General features: G+C 35.0%; 1 protein-coding gene across 1 annotated transcript in view; it reads left to right on the top strand.

The window, feature by feature from the left end:
* FOXP2 (forkhead box P2) overlaps window positions 1-15,557 on the top strand; it is a 364,439-nt gene that overhangs the window by 76,088 nt on the left and 272,794 nt on the right. The gene's annotated exons all lie outside the window — the stretch shown is intronic.

Raw genomic sequence — 15,557 nt, 5'->3', positions numbered from 1 at the left:
AGGATCTAAGTCTGTTGGGGCAGTGAAGGCTGATGATAGTTTGGGTGAAGGTAGGGGGAATTTGTTCCATCTGACAGTGAAAGTCTTGTATCATGATAATACATTAGGCTATGCTGAAATCATACAGGAATAGATAAGCCTTTTTAGAAAGCCCATGTTTGACAGAAGTGTTAGAGAGAAATTTTCAGTCATCCATGCAGGAGATTTGCACAGTACTGGCAGTCTATAGTAAAAACTATTTTTGCCGCATCTTTTGATTGCCTTTGCAGCTGCCAATTTTAAATGGAAAATACAAAGCTTTTAATGAAATTGTAGTTGTAGATGACTATTTTGGTTTCTAGATTATAGTATCAAACAGTATTATTATATATTAATAGATAAAAATTTAAAGTATAAGGTGACAAACACCAAGAGTGACTTCAAACAGCCAAAATGACCCATACTCTTCCTCCAGCAAAAAAACAGATTCCTGCAACTATGGAGGAAGTTATCAGGGAGCTTTAATTGAATTGCTTGGTGCTTTGATACGTTTTAGATTTGATCTATGTGCTGTTCATTTCCCTTAATCCAGTAACATTGCTAGTTATTTGCACTATGCTAGTGTATGGCTACTTCTCTGAAAGCTTAACAATTATGATTATAGTAGGACTGTAGGATGAAAAAATGTTCTGTGATTTCAAACTGTGTAATAATACAGGAATGAAAAGTATGTTGTTTAATTGTTTGGTTTTGCCATGTAGTATTATAGTTGCTGTTAAATATGACTTTTCAATAGCTAATATAAGAAAAGAATTAAAAACAACAGAAAAATAGGTTTGACCTCATTTGACCTTTCTGACGTTCAGTCAGTTAAAAGGTTTGTAAGATGTTTAATTACCAAATGGTATGATCATTATTCATCTCATCATTTGATATATAATGTCAAGTGAATTGCCTCCCTAGAGTGCACTGTGTTTCACAGATCAATAGATTTAGTAAGAGCTTGAAGGAGAGCTTTATACATTCATAGAAAAGAAGGAAAAGTATATCCGCCTTGTAAAATGGCTTATGTAGCTATTCTGTGAGCTTGACAGCATTACTATTTTATTTACTTCTCAGGAATACAGAATCCTGTATCACAAAGGCATTTATTAAAATATATTAAAATGCTTTATTGAAATTTAAAAATACTGCTTCTGTCTTACTTTATATAATACAGTAGCTTTAAAAGTCTGTCCTGAACATCTCCACTGAATTGTAGATACAGCTTCATTCAAAACCGTTAAAATAATTATGCTTATTATAACTGATTTTTTGCTTTGACACTGCACAACAAACATGCTATGACAAAAGGCTGTCTAAATACACGATTGCTTAAACTCTTCACATTTTGTTTTCCTGCATTTTTAAATAGGTATAGGTACTTTTAACTTTTTTTTTTTTTTCATTTTTTCCCCCCCAATTCATTGTGATTTCCAAGAATACATATGCACACATGGAGGGAAAAACAAACAAACAAACCAAAAACAAACCTTGCCCCTAAATCAGCTAATTTAATACTTATGCATTTAGAATATTTTTCTTATGATTTTTTTTAATTAGTTGCAGAAAGGATAATTACATATAGGATACTTGATGTTTACTTTGTTTCTTCCTGACGCCAGGGATTTGGCCATGCCTGTCTGATCCCTTAACTCTGAGGCAAGGGGTTTCCAAGTGACTGAACCAGACTCCAGGGGGAGGTCAGGCACTGCATTTGTTGCTTTCCTTTCTTAGCAAAGTTTTAGCTACTCAATTTGCAATCTTGACTTACCAGTTTTCTGCTTAAAAAGTAAGAAAATAAAAACATCTCTCATTGGTAACTGTTACATTAATAAGGATAAGCTTTTTATCCTAAATTTCCGCCTTCTAGTTGGTGCCTGTGTCAGTCAGGCACTGAGGAAGCTGTAGTTCAGCAAAGCAAATCCTCCTGCCTGTGGGACGCAGGCAACATTTACTTGAAAATTCTCCTTCCTTATTCATGTCACTTACAACCCATCATCTACTCAAAGATTAATTTGAATTGTGAACAATATCTAAGCTTCCATAATCCCTTGCTCTTGTCCTTTTTCTTGAGCTGCTGTGCTGTGACAGAGAGGCCTCTGTCACAGTGCCTTGTTCCTCAGGCCTACCTAGAGTAACTCCTGCCAGGAGCTGTTTGATTTTTTTAGCAAGGAAATCCTTGCCTGTTTTTTGAACAACCTGGAGAAATTGTCAGGAGGCTTTTGCAGTCTAATGTGCTCAATGTCTGTAATTTTTGTAAATGTAAAACCTGATTTGTCCAGGCTCCTTTCACCAGCACTTTCTGAGACCAGATGGAGTTATGTCAAGTCTAGGCAGTGTTTCTGAGCTTTCCTGTGCTTGTACTCACAGTATTTTTCAACAAGTTAACAAATCGAATAATACCAATTTCTGTAATAGCTAAGATAGCTGGAATACACACCACATTGTCCTTTTTACTTATTTTGCAAATGTCCCTTGCCACCACTTATTCTTTACCACTTCCTTGAGTGTCTCTGAGCAAAAATACTAATTCAGTAGTTTTCTCTCTTCTAAATGATGTAACCACTGCTTGTTCAGACCTTCTCAGCAAGGGGCTAGGATTTTAAAAGAAATGCAGGAAATCTGCAGGTTTTTCTACTGAGGTTGAACATCCATCCATGTTTTTGTCAATGAGAACGCTTAAGCATGGTTGAAGTAGCTAATGTTGGAATTCTGCAGAAGAACTGTTTTTGATGACACATTCATCTGTGGCTTGCCTTGACAAAGTTTGAAACATCTGGACTTGATCTAGAAATATGTACATTTTATTTCAAGACTGAATAGATCTTTGGATGAATAGCCATCATATAACACCTCTTAACATGTAACACCATCATCTTAACATTTAACACCACATTTAACATCTCTTAGGACTGTGTATATCAACAGTCATATCTTGTAATATGTTCTTAAAGTTAGAGCACCCTTCATGTCTTAGCATGTGCTATACATTTACTGCTTAACAGTAAATAGCTTAATATAAAGTGTATTTGAAGTGTGAAATCAATTTTGGGTGAAAATAATACAACTATTTAATTGCAGCATGATGTCAATGTCATCATATGGTAGGTGCTGTGGTAAAGCAAAGTGCAGCAATGCTTTGAGAGAAGCATGGCAGCAGTCATGAGTAAAGCTTTTCCATAGTGCTTACATGAAGAGAGTGCAGTGGTATGAATAAGGGCATTGAAGCAACAGTGGCCAGTGAACTGTCATATTTTAAGCAGCATTTCTTTTTTTTTTTGTTTGGCATAGAAAGCAGAGCATCTTCTCAGTGCTTGCATGCAAAATTCTTACAAGTAAATTCTCAGAAGAAAAGGCAGTTAAGAAAAAGTTTCAGTTAAAACTAAGGAATATCTATGCACATGTTTTCTTCAAGCTTCAGGTATAAATATTGTTGAACCCATGCACAGAACTGTTTAAAGAAAATATACATGTATTATGACTGTTCCATATCTATTACTGATTGGTGCACCTCATTGTGATGATAATACAGCGTGAGTGGAGGCCAGATCACCTCCTAAGTGGAGTTGTCATGCTGTCAAATAGGATGCGGTCGGTTGTCATTGGTCCTATATAGGTAAATTTCATGCTATTAGGTGTGGCATGAGGTAGGCTGTTTTTTCTAAGGGCTTTCTTTTAGAAAGCATTCCTGTAAGGTTCGGTGGCGAGAGTGAGACAAAGAAGCTTCCAGGGTTCCTAAAGCACCACTGTCTTTCTCCTGACATCCTTCAGTGACATTGAGCAGAGACACTTATGCTTGGGGTCTGTCCTGTCCCCTTTTAGGTACTGGAGCTTAAAAGTTCTCCTAGACTTGTTCCAGTAGCAAGGAGCAAGAATGTTGGGACTTGGAAAGTTCTTTGGTCATGTTATAAACTAAATGATTCAACAAGGAATATATTAAACAAACAAACTTACAGAACAAAGTATCCATGAACCTCTGCCAAATACAAATGGAACTTTTGTTCTGTATAGTGTTTTTCAGAGCTGAGAAGCAGAGTTCAGGAAATTACCTGTATTGTGATGCTGGGCGTGGTCCTGGGCAACTGCTTGCATGCGTCCCTGCTTGGTCAGGGGAGTTGGACTAGATGACCTTCAGAGGTCCCTTCCAACCTCAGCCATTCTGTGATTCTGTGATCACCATAATTATTACATTATGACTACAGTTTCAGATATCCATTGATAACCATTTTTTGTAGCTGTTTGAAACACCAAGTAATGGAGTTTGCAGCGTATGATTTTCATAATTGGAATTAAGAACATTCAAGATCCCTGAATGAAGAACGTTTAGAACCCCATTCCTCTACATTTCTTGAAGAAAAGAATCTTGAGCGGCACAAAATTCTTGAACATGTTCCTTCAGAAATAAAGTTCAGGACAGACACAGGAAAATCATTGTAGTTTATGCTTCATAAAATGACTACATCTGTTCTATACAGATAAGACATTATAAAATCCATTACCCTTTGTAAATTTAGGAGGCCTTTTTTTTTCCAGAAGGTTATTAAAACAATTTTGGTGTAGGTATCTGTACAGACAGATATTCCTAGAAGTGTCTGCGTTCTTAAGCAGTATAAATTTATTGTTACTCTATCAATGCTTTGTTTGATGCAGATGTTTCATAATTTTTCTCTCAAAAGACAAAATCCTAACGTCAATTTACAAGGAATCTCCTGTCACATCTGCAAAGTTTCAGCCTCTAAATAGAGTCAATGGTCCAATGCTGAAGTTGCATTAAATGTTTTACCTTTACACGTTTTCATTGGTCTGCACTTGCAGGTTTTTTGATAAGCATTTCAATCTCCTGGTGAGGGAAAATTGAATTTTTTATAGTGTAGAGGTTAAATAGCAGTATGTGCCAATTTTGAAGAGCCCTTACACTCAGTCAGAATGTTTCAGACAATAAAGGAGGAAAACAAAAATTTCACCAAAGAAACATTTGGCTGGAGCAAAAAAAAATCTGTGCTGTTACTGCCACTCCACATCCTTCACAATATGTTGATGATGTCTGAAAAATATCAGAAGTAGTAAATATGAGTGTGCATTTCAGTACTTTTCTCTATAGTTCTAAAAGATGTCTGTCTTCTGTATTCCTAGTCATTATGCAATGACCTATACATAAAAAGGGAATTAATAGAGACGGTGCTATACAGAAGGATAGTTGCTCACTTTCAAAACTCATGAAGTTTTGATTATTTCTCCTATAGAACACTATTGTTTATTCATTGAGAGCCACAGATAATCTGTACTACAGTAAGTGAGCTGGGTGGGACTTGTACAGTTATCAAACATCGCAATTAAGTATGATCAGTTCAGGATTTTGTGGAATAAAAGGATAACAGACTGCAGAAACAATGTCTTCTCCAAATTGTATCCAAGTTGAATACCTTCTTTATGCTTTGTTTTGCTCTTTGGTTAAAAAATACTATTGGAAATTCCATAGCTATTAATATGTGACTTTCCTTGTAATTCTTAATTTGTCACACCTGGAAGCTGTTGTCTTAAAAAAAAAAAGTATGCACGTTGTACAGGTATGGTGAAGACATATGCGTTTAGTCTGTTTGTCCTCTTTCTGCAATTATTTGAGTGCTGGTATTTAAAAAAATGCTTTAACTACATAAAGAAATAAGAAAATTCAGCATTTTTTAAAAAGCTTTTAAACTTCAAAGTGTTTGTTTATTGAAAAGCTCTGGAAATAGATCAGCTGGAAGTGCAGGGTTACAGCATGTACTGATATCTCTCTGCAACTTCCAGAGGAGGGGAAGCATAGAGGGAGTCTCTGCTCCCTGGGAACTGATGACAGGATGTGCAGGAACGGCACAAGGCTGTGATAGAGGAGGTTCAGACCGAACATTCGGAAAACTTTATTTGCCATGAAATTTGCCATGGTAAAACACTGGAACCAGGCTTCCTGGAGAGGTAGTTGATGCCCCATGCCTGTCAGTGTTCAAGAGGCATTTGGATAACACCCTTATTAATATGCTTTAACTTTTGTTTAGCCCTAAAGAGGTCAGGTGGTTGTACCAGACAATCTTTGTAGGTCCTTTTCAAATGAACCATTCTATTCTATTCTATTCTATTCTATTCTATTCTATTCTATTCTATTCTATTCTATTCTATTCTATTCTATTCTATTCTATTCTATTCTATTCTATTCTATTCCTAATATGATTAGACTATAAGCAAGATTTTACATGGATTCTCCTGAGTATTCCTGCTTTCAAAACTAAAACAGCAAAAATGCAACAACAGCAACAACAAAACCCCTGCTGTGGACTTTATGATCATGGAAAGAACACTTTCAAGATTATGGCCCTTGCATATGACCTGTGCAATGTTGTCTGTCCTAAATTGTTTCACTTCCACAGAACAGATGTAATGTGTGTACATGAGCTAGAGGGTAGCTTTAAACTTGCTGTTTCAGAAAGCAGTAGCTATAGTACAATCCTCAGTAGGGCTCTGCAAATCCATCTGCAACGGTATGTGCTCACCTGCTGAAATGCGTGTTGCTGTTTTCTGGGTATCTATACAACTGGAGTAGTTCTGGACTTGTCCAACCTGGTGATGTGTCCTGATTTTGCAGAAAGCCTGAAACAGTATCTCTGAAATGTGGCATCCTTCATTCATTTTATACCAGAGATATTATTGGAGACCTTGTTTGTTATTTCCCTGTTATATCCCTTTATGTTTATTATGATTTTGTTTGAAGTTTTTTCCCCCAGCTAGCATAATTAAATTAATACAAACCTCAATAGCCTACGAGAACTTCTAAGAAAAAAAGTTGTCTGTTTTATTTTATCAGGGACTGTCTCTACTACCAGTCAGCTTTGAACTATTATTTTTGTGTGTGTGTGTGTATGTAATCCCCTGTAAAGATCAACAACCTTTATTATTACACTGCTTGTTGAACTGTGAGAAAAAGCAGTTTGTATTATGAAAATCTTGCTATGGCTGCTCAATTTGGAATCTCACCTATGGGATATGCAACCTGTCTACAGAAAAACACAGGTTTACTGAAGTAATTTATGGAATTTTATTTTCTGGCTCATTGAACAATTAGATAAAAATCTACGAGATAATAATTTACTTGTTGCCTTGTTTTTTAAATTTAGACTTTCTTCTCATTTTCTTTTCCCCATAACCTTTTTCTCCAGCAAAATAAACAAGCAAACAATCAAAAGAGGAAAAAAAAAAAAAAAAGAAAAACAGCTGGCAATTAAAGTAAACTGTACATGATCAGAAAATTAAGGAAATACTGGAAGTACAGATTTTCTGGACCATGTAAACAAGAATTTCCATCTGGAATTTCCATTTATTTTGAATTGATACGCTGTTCTTCTGAGGTTCCCAAGCTGTGGCTATGCACCCATTCTGAGTTCCCATCTCATCAGTTTGAATATTGTTGAGAGGGGAAGTTTGGAGAATATTTTTCTCTAATAATGAAGTACTTAATCAATAGTTGTAATTAATTAGTGTTTTAGAACTTGATTTATTAAAATACCGTAGTGAGGGACCTTCTTACGTAAGAGTGATGGACTGTAGATATTTGTGATCTGTTGTAGGTATTTGGTTGAAAAACTTTTTCCCTCAAGTGTCATAAATTTTTAATAGGGTACAAGTGGAATGGAGAGACCATAGCCAGAGCTTGAAGACACCTTCTCTTAAACTGAATTTTTTTTAATGAGTTGTATGTTAGTAATTATTTAAAAAAGAAAAAAAAAAAAGAAAAAAAAAAAGTGTAACTAAATTGAAAATAATGCCAAAAACAACAATAACAACAACAAAAAACAATTTTCAAAAATTAGTACCTTTTTGCTGCATTTTATTATATGATACAGTCATCTTATGAGACTCGATAGGTCCTGGTTCCTCCGTTCTTCTTTACATTTGCTGTTTTCACTAGTCATTTTCTGCTGTTCTGATTCTGTGCTTAACACTCAATATTAGAGGTATTCTGAGGGCACTCAGGGCTCTCATTCAATTGCAGCCACTCTCCCTTTCTCCCCTCTATAGCAATCAATGGTTCCTGCAGACCACATCTATCTTGGCGGGACTGGAGTGCAGAGACAATTAAGTAATTGGGTATTTATGCCAGTTCTCAGGCAGGTTTTGCATACTGTGCTGAGTTCCTCATCGCTGCATGGGTTGTGCTACTTGGGCTGTCTAGTTTCAGGCTTGCACGTGGAAAATGGAGTTTCAGCGGTGGCTGTAGTGTGCTTGGGCCTCAGTCTGCATCTTTGAAGGAACATGGAAAAGTACCTGAGCTTAATTTACCTATCTGTCTGTCTAGGGTATATCATGCTGCTTTGAAGAGGTCTGTCCTGTCTCAGTCTCTTTATAGAAGTGCAGCAAAAGTGCATGCAGGAAAGATTCAACTAGTCTACTATTTGAGATTTCATAACATTTTAATTTTGTATTTGTACATTGATATGAGAACATTTACATTTTATTGCAATTCAAAAATTTCACTGATTTTCATATTGTTAATCAGATGTTAATGACAGTTTGTTTATGATGGACTGAGACATATTAAATGTGATGACACATTAAGTTGTACTTCATTTAAGAAGTAGGTAAAATGGTGTTGTAATAAAAATGGGCTAAAGTTATTTGACTGCATAAGAAGCTGTATGGACTGATGGTTCCAATGGTAGTGATGGGGATGTCATAATTACTGATCATTAAAAAATAAAATTTTATTTTATTTATTTATGGTGCTAGACAGGTACAGTGAGTCATCAGATGTGCTCTGCCAAATATCTGGATCTTTCTTTGTTAGTTCTGAGCCCAAAGACCTGGGAAAAAAATAACAGGGAAAATGTACATGGGATTTAATAATTCTGAAGCCAGCGTAAACAGAACCATACACGTATGTAGCAAAGAAAGGGGAATAATTATTAGCCATCTAGCTGAAAAGGTATTGGTTCAGGATAGGAATACAAGAGAAATTCAGGATCCACAAAAAATAGGATGGTGTTTGCTAGTGATGTCGCAAGGCAAAGAGAAATGATATAATGTCGGAAAAGCTTTGGTGAATATAATACGCATTTTCTATTTTTTTTTTTCTAAATTAAGTCAGGAATAAATCTTGCAAAGTTCTGTGAAGATAATGAGTAAAATCTGTGCTGAACTCTATGTCCAGTGATATTGTTAGTGATGTCGATTGTTGGAATACACTAATTTCTTTGCATTTTATTGGTTTTAGATTTTTTCTTATTGGGACAGTCAACCAGGAAGGCAAGATATAATGTTTTTACATATATATATATATATATATATATATATGTATGTGTGTGTGTGTGTGTGTTTATTTAACAAAACATTTTTTTTTCCTGCTACTGTACTAGCATATGAAATACATAAAATGCATGTGTAGGTGAAGGTTGCACTACAGTGCTAGCTATGAACAGTGTATGTTTAATCAAGTTTTGCAGTTTCTAACTGATTCTTCAGGGAGTTGCAGTATTGCTACTTTAAGTAGACTGCTTGACAAATGTGGTCTCATTCCAAATTGTTATAAATAGCAACAAAATATATACACCCACACATACACATATATACACATGTATATTGTATACATATATATTGTGCATATATATATATAATACAGCAATTAAAGTGTAAGAGTTCTAGAGCAGTATGCAGTGATGTTACAAAGGATTAATGTTCTTATGTGTTTTTATTACGTATTATTAATAATGTAACTTAATCAGAAAAAATACAAGGCATCTATGAATTTGGGGGCTATAGCACCATTGAGGTTCTTATGAGGTTATAAAGAGAGCAAAGGTTGCCTTGTTTGTGTAGTCACAAGGACATCGTGGTAGAATTATAGTCCTATATTGCAGCATTTGTGTTATATTTGTTTTATTTTTGAACACATATACTCATGTCTGTTTCGTGTTTAAGTTTCTGCTTCAGCAACTTTCTTTCTTCTTCCCTGTTTTCTTCTGATTTTTGTTTCTGAAGGCCTCCATTTTAGTCCTCAAGATGGCGCCAGGAAAAATGGAGGGAAGGTTTTCCCTGCTGCTAGTGTCATATGTGATACATGAAATGCATGTGTAGGTGCATGTTGCATTACAGCACTAGCTATGATTAGTGTATGTTTAATGAAGTTTTGCGTTTTCTAACTGATTTTTCAGGGAGTTGCAGTATGTTACTCTAAGTAGACTTTAAGTAGACTGCTTGACAAATGAGGTCCCATTCCAAATTGTTATTTATAATAACATTTAAATGTTAAAAAAGTCTTTAGCTGTTTTTTCCATCTATCTCCATTAACAACAACAAGAACAAGAAGCAGGCTTCCAGCTGAGAAAACTGTGTGTGTAAACAGTGTTTTCTTGAACATGTATAACAACTGTGAAATTCTTCACCATTTCTTGTGTTATTACTGTATTTTCTAGTTTGTATAATGATGTTGTAGCTCTTCTTTATGCAATTTAATTGAACTACAATATTTTGGAGATGAGAACATTTTCAATAGTAAAATTTAAACTGTAATTTTTGTTCAGTTGCTTCACACTTAAATTGGCAATGCTGTACATCTTCTTTGTGAAGACTGTGAAAATTCCTTTATCTGTAACTTTTTATTCAGAGAAACCCATTCATGAAATAAATAAGGTGGATATGAATTTCATATCTATTACTTAGGAATGAAAGAGAAAATGAGGACACATAACCCGCTTATATAAGCATTAGTCCAGTGTGAATGAATGATTTGCTCTGCAGTCCTCTTATCAATAAAATAAGAGTAGTTGTAGGTGTAACTTTTACTCCGATGAGTAAGTAAGAGTAAGATAGGAGTGCTGGAGTATTCAAAGGCATGACTGAATTACTTAGAGGGGAGTTATTGCACCCAAGCTGATGACCACATACTCATAGCAGTTGGAAACACAGTGCTGTATTAATCCTTGATAAAACTCCATTTGAAGTACTGACTTTTAAATTAATTTGATATGTCATGTTCTCTTGCTGCACCAATACCAGACTATATTTTGTAATCAAAGAAGGGAGCTATTTATTTTAAAACTTACTTGGGATTTTGTTACAAAATTAAACAGAAGTTGCAAACAACAGGAAACTATGATGTGTTAAAATATAGTACTTATTTTTTATTAAGCATGCTATTTAAAATATTCTAATTCATTAATCTTATTTTAAATAGTTAATGTAGTACTGAGCGTATTTTTATCTGCTCTTTCTTTTATCTTGTTATGACAGTTCATCAGATTGAGAATTCTTACTGCTAGCCATGAACACTGAATTCCTGTGTTCTTCTGGCTTGGCCTTCCCTGCAGAAAATGCCCTGCTGTGGAATTGTCTATCTCCTAGGCTACCATAGCCTAGATTTGCTATTTTTAACATGCTTTGTAAGAAAACAGAAGTTTTGTAAGCTGATACAATCACTGTCTTGTCAGTCCCCCCCAGTAATTCTTGGACCTGTTGGTCAACTTCAGACAAATATGACATAGAAGTAGTAGCCTCAAATATACTAATATCCATGAAAACAGTTGGCCTTTATAACAAATATACAAAATATTGTATCTGCTGAGGAAAAAGGCTGCATCATTAAGTATGGCCCTACTGTTAGTCATAAACTCTGTTGCTCTCAGAACTGTTTTTATAGTCATTTTGCTTTCACCCATAGTCATTCACTTATTTATTCATTCCATGTCACTGCAGTCAGTACAAGTGTAGAACTACTTAATTATCACAAGTTATTTAGAGTTTTATTTCAAAATTACTTCATGGGATTAATCTTTTGTAGTTGGTAGGAATCCCTACTTGTTCCAATACAAATTTGTTTGTATTTTAGAAAGAATGACTGCTTCACTTTTTATTTTGACATAAAATCTTTAAAAAGTTATTTTTTCATTTAAGTTTAGAGAATTAAAAATTTGTAGGTAAAAAACTTTAGATTATTTCTTTTCAGAATTTCAACCTATGATGGCCAGAGGAACTAAATATTTGTGAAAATGAGTTTATGAAAGTTTGTAGAAAAACATACATGCAACAGAGAATATACATGATGTGAAAGCTTCACATTTATTTACATCTCAGTACCATAATGGTGGTGTTTTTGACACTGTAGGATGTGAAGAACATGTGTTTAATGGTAAAAAAGATTGTTCGTCCTTTTTTTCTTTTTATGCAGCCTGGTGAAAAAAAATCTTCATGGCAGAAATACATTTATTTGGAATTGAATTCTGCTTCCCTGTTGTGTTCTTCCAGTTCCCAGTATCCATACTTTGGCTACCTACCTTCCAATTTCAGCAGCAAAGGAAGCATAGGACAGAGACTACAGCCTCTGCACAAAGTAACACTAAATTAAATAACCCAAGTTCATCTTCAAAACTCAATCTATCCAATGCAGTGATGAAACATAAGTCCTGAGGAAATAAATAATGTGGGACATAGTAATGAAGTATGGAGGAAAGGTCATGCAGTGGAGGTTGAAATAATGCTGTATGAACAGCTTTACTTCAGGCTTGTTCTGTTTTTTTTTTTTTTTTTTTTTTTTTTTTTAAATGCTTTGCTTTTGCATTCTCAGCATTCTTTTAATGTAGAAGATTTAGTTTCATTTTTAAAAAATAATCATAGTAGCAGTTCCATTATACAGATTTACCTGCCTCTTACTCATCATGAAATTTAGGTCCATTCCTCAGACTTCACCCTTCCATCTAACTAGTTGTAACATTATGTTGTTGTCTTTGTGGCACTTGAGGAACTACAGAAAAATTAGACAAACATTGCAGGTAGACTTAATAATTATTTGTTATGAATTACTTAATATATTTTAAATGTAAAATATGCATGTGTTACATTTCATTCAAAAAGAGCCCTAAGCACTTTAAACTGTGCACAAAAGAAAATTGCTTTTTTCCACTTGCTTAAATGCACCCTCTGCTGGGGTAAAACACAACAGCTGTGAAGGCAATGTGATCTTGAAGCACAAGTGTTCAGGAATTCTATTTTATGGCTCATCTGCAATACTGTGAACAGCCAAAATCCAGCTTTGTTCCTCTTAAGACAAGTCTGGTAATTGATTTAGCGTTGGATCACAGTAAAAGGTGTCACCTGTATAGTCTTGAGCCAATGCTGGTTTTTCCATCTTAAAAGCCTATTCTACTCGTATATTCATAGACCGAAGAGATACAGTTCCAGGTAGTTTTATTTGTCCTTCAAAACTTCCATGTGTGTCAGCCTGATGTATTTCTGTTAAAGGCAGTTGAAAATAACATCAAGAAACTGCTTGACATTGTGTTTGTCTTCCTGTGTTGTGGCTAAAACCACTTGGTTTCTTTTCAGAAAAAACACACTCATTGTGGGTGTTCTACTTTAAAGAAATGACAACAGTAGACAACACAAGCTTATCTTGAGCTTCTTGTTGCTTCTGAGAGTTGTATTAATTTCCTAGGAGTCTTGCCTCAGGTGGCAATGAGTGACTATGGGGACCAGAATCAGAGGCTTGTTTAGAGATAGGATGTACTATTGTGTGTTCTTTCCATTACCATTAGAAGCCTTTCAGAAACCTTGCAGGTAGTATAAAGGAATTGAAAAGGAGAGCATTTTCCCTCTTGATGTAAAACAGGACTCCAAGAAGAAGAAAGGTTGCTAGTAGGTATCCCTTCAACAGAGTGGCAGGTTTTGCAGAGCATTGATGAGTTTAGTGGAAAAAAGTCTTACTCTGTAACAGTAGAAGGAATGCCCCACTCCAGAATGAGTGACTTTCATATTAAGCTTTTGTTTTGTTTTGTTTTTGTTTCATATCTTTTGCTTTATTTCAGTCTTTATTTTTTTTTTTCTTGTCAGGTTTCCACCAGTCAGTAACATCTCAAAAAACAGTGTGTCCTACTAAAGGCCATGTGTTACTTAATCGTAATACTTTATCTGAAAGACTAGTGAAATAAAGAGACTTACAAGCAAATAGAATTTTTTACTGTATATTCTGTAACCATAAGGGGATTACTTGACCTCTTGTGTCTTTTGCACACATCAAACTCTATTCTAAAGCTGTCTTAAAGCTTTCAGGAGCTCATCCTCTAGGGATTTTCCTTTTGTCTGTCAGTCCACAGATAGAAAAACATGTCCAGTTGTATTTAGTCATATGTAGACCATCTCTGCCTTTTGACTGTGAATATTCCTATCAAATACAAAAATACTTTCAGTTACATTGAACCTGATACTGGCACTCATTTGGACTTTTCTGATTAACAGTTTCTGCAACTTTCTACTTGGCATCTTAATAAGAGTTGACCTCAGTAGAGTCTTTACTAAAGTAACACTTATTTTCCTCCAGAATGCTATAGAGTTTTATGTAGAAGACTGTTTTATGAAGGCCAAAAGTTTGTACGGTTTTGAGCTTTAATGTTCAATGAAATATTCCTATGTCTCATACATCCCACTAAACATTGCTTTGCAGCTTTAACTAGAGACTTGCATTGGCATACGGATGCTGTTCCAGCTCAGGGCCTAGTTTCAGCTGTCTCTGCACACAAGAACATCTAGCTGTTCTTTCTGTATACTTTGAGTGACAAATACTTAGTAAACTTCTGGTTCTTGACCATGGCAGTGCATAGTGGCTGTCATTATCACTGTGCAACAGAGCTCTTTTCATGGGCAACATTAGACTTAGAGGTGATGGAATATAGTGCTGCAACTACCAGCAAACCTGTTTTTAAACCACCAACTATGGCTTGTTTTTCTTTTTCTTCTGACAGTTTATCTTATTTCATCTGCCATTTTGTTTGGGATGTGAGGTTAAAGTGAGTAACTGTACTCTATTTGAGAAAGCTTTACACACTTGCTGAAGATGTTTGTTTATCAAGTATGCCTTGAGAAGTAGGGAGAGCTCTTCTTTCTCTTTTCAGTCCCTTGTCAAATTAAGGACACCGTGTAACTGTATGCTCAGAACCTGGTCTAAACTGTACTTTTAGTTTTTTCTAAAATTTTCAAGACTATAGGGAGTGTCTAGTAATTTTCTTATGAAGTTCTGCATGTCCTTATCCTCCCAGTTAATCTTGGTCTAGGTGAGTTCAGTGATTCTGTGTTGGGGCAATCAAATTATTAATTTGGGTATCTGCTTGTAGATGTGCCTTATTCAAATAGGTGAAATAGGTCATGCTACATGGTTGGATAAATATTACCTTTCTGGGTTAGCTATCTGACTGCCAGACAGTATATTTGTTATCTAAAGGTCTGAACAATTAAAATTTAAAATAAAATAATAAATAAAAATAAAGAATGTATATTTTTAACTATTTAAAGTGTCTTGATCTCAGTATATTGCAAAATTGAAATACATATCATTACAATATTTACATAATTGCAGATTAAAAGAGGAAAAAAAATAAATTCTCCAATATGGGCAGTGTAAGTTCAGTGTAGCTTGGAGTTTTCCTCCAGCTTCCTCCAAACTAGAATGATCTGAGAAAAAATTAATTTTAAGTGGGATTAGATGCCTGTTGGGCATTTGTAGGTTGATACATGCAAATGCTTGC

This window comes from Aythya fuligula, chromosome 1 (genome assembly GCF_009819795.1).
Source record: "Aythya fuligula isolate bAytFul2 chromosome 1, bAytFul2.pri, whole genome shotgun sequence".
Lineage (NCBI taxonomy): Eukaryota > Metazoa > Chordata > Aves > Anseriformes > Anatidae > Aythya > Aythya fuligula.
The sequence above is the reverse complement of the archived record's forward strand: the minus strand, read 5'-3'. Positions and strand labels throughout refer to the sequence as shown.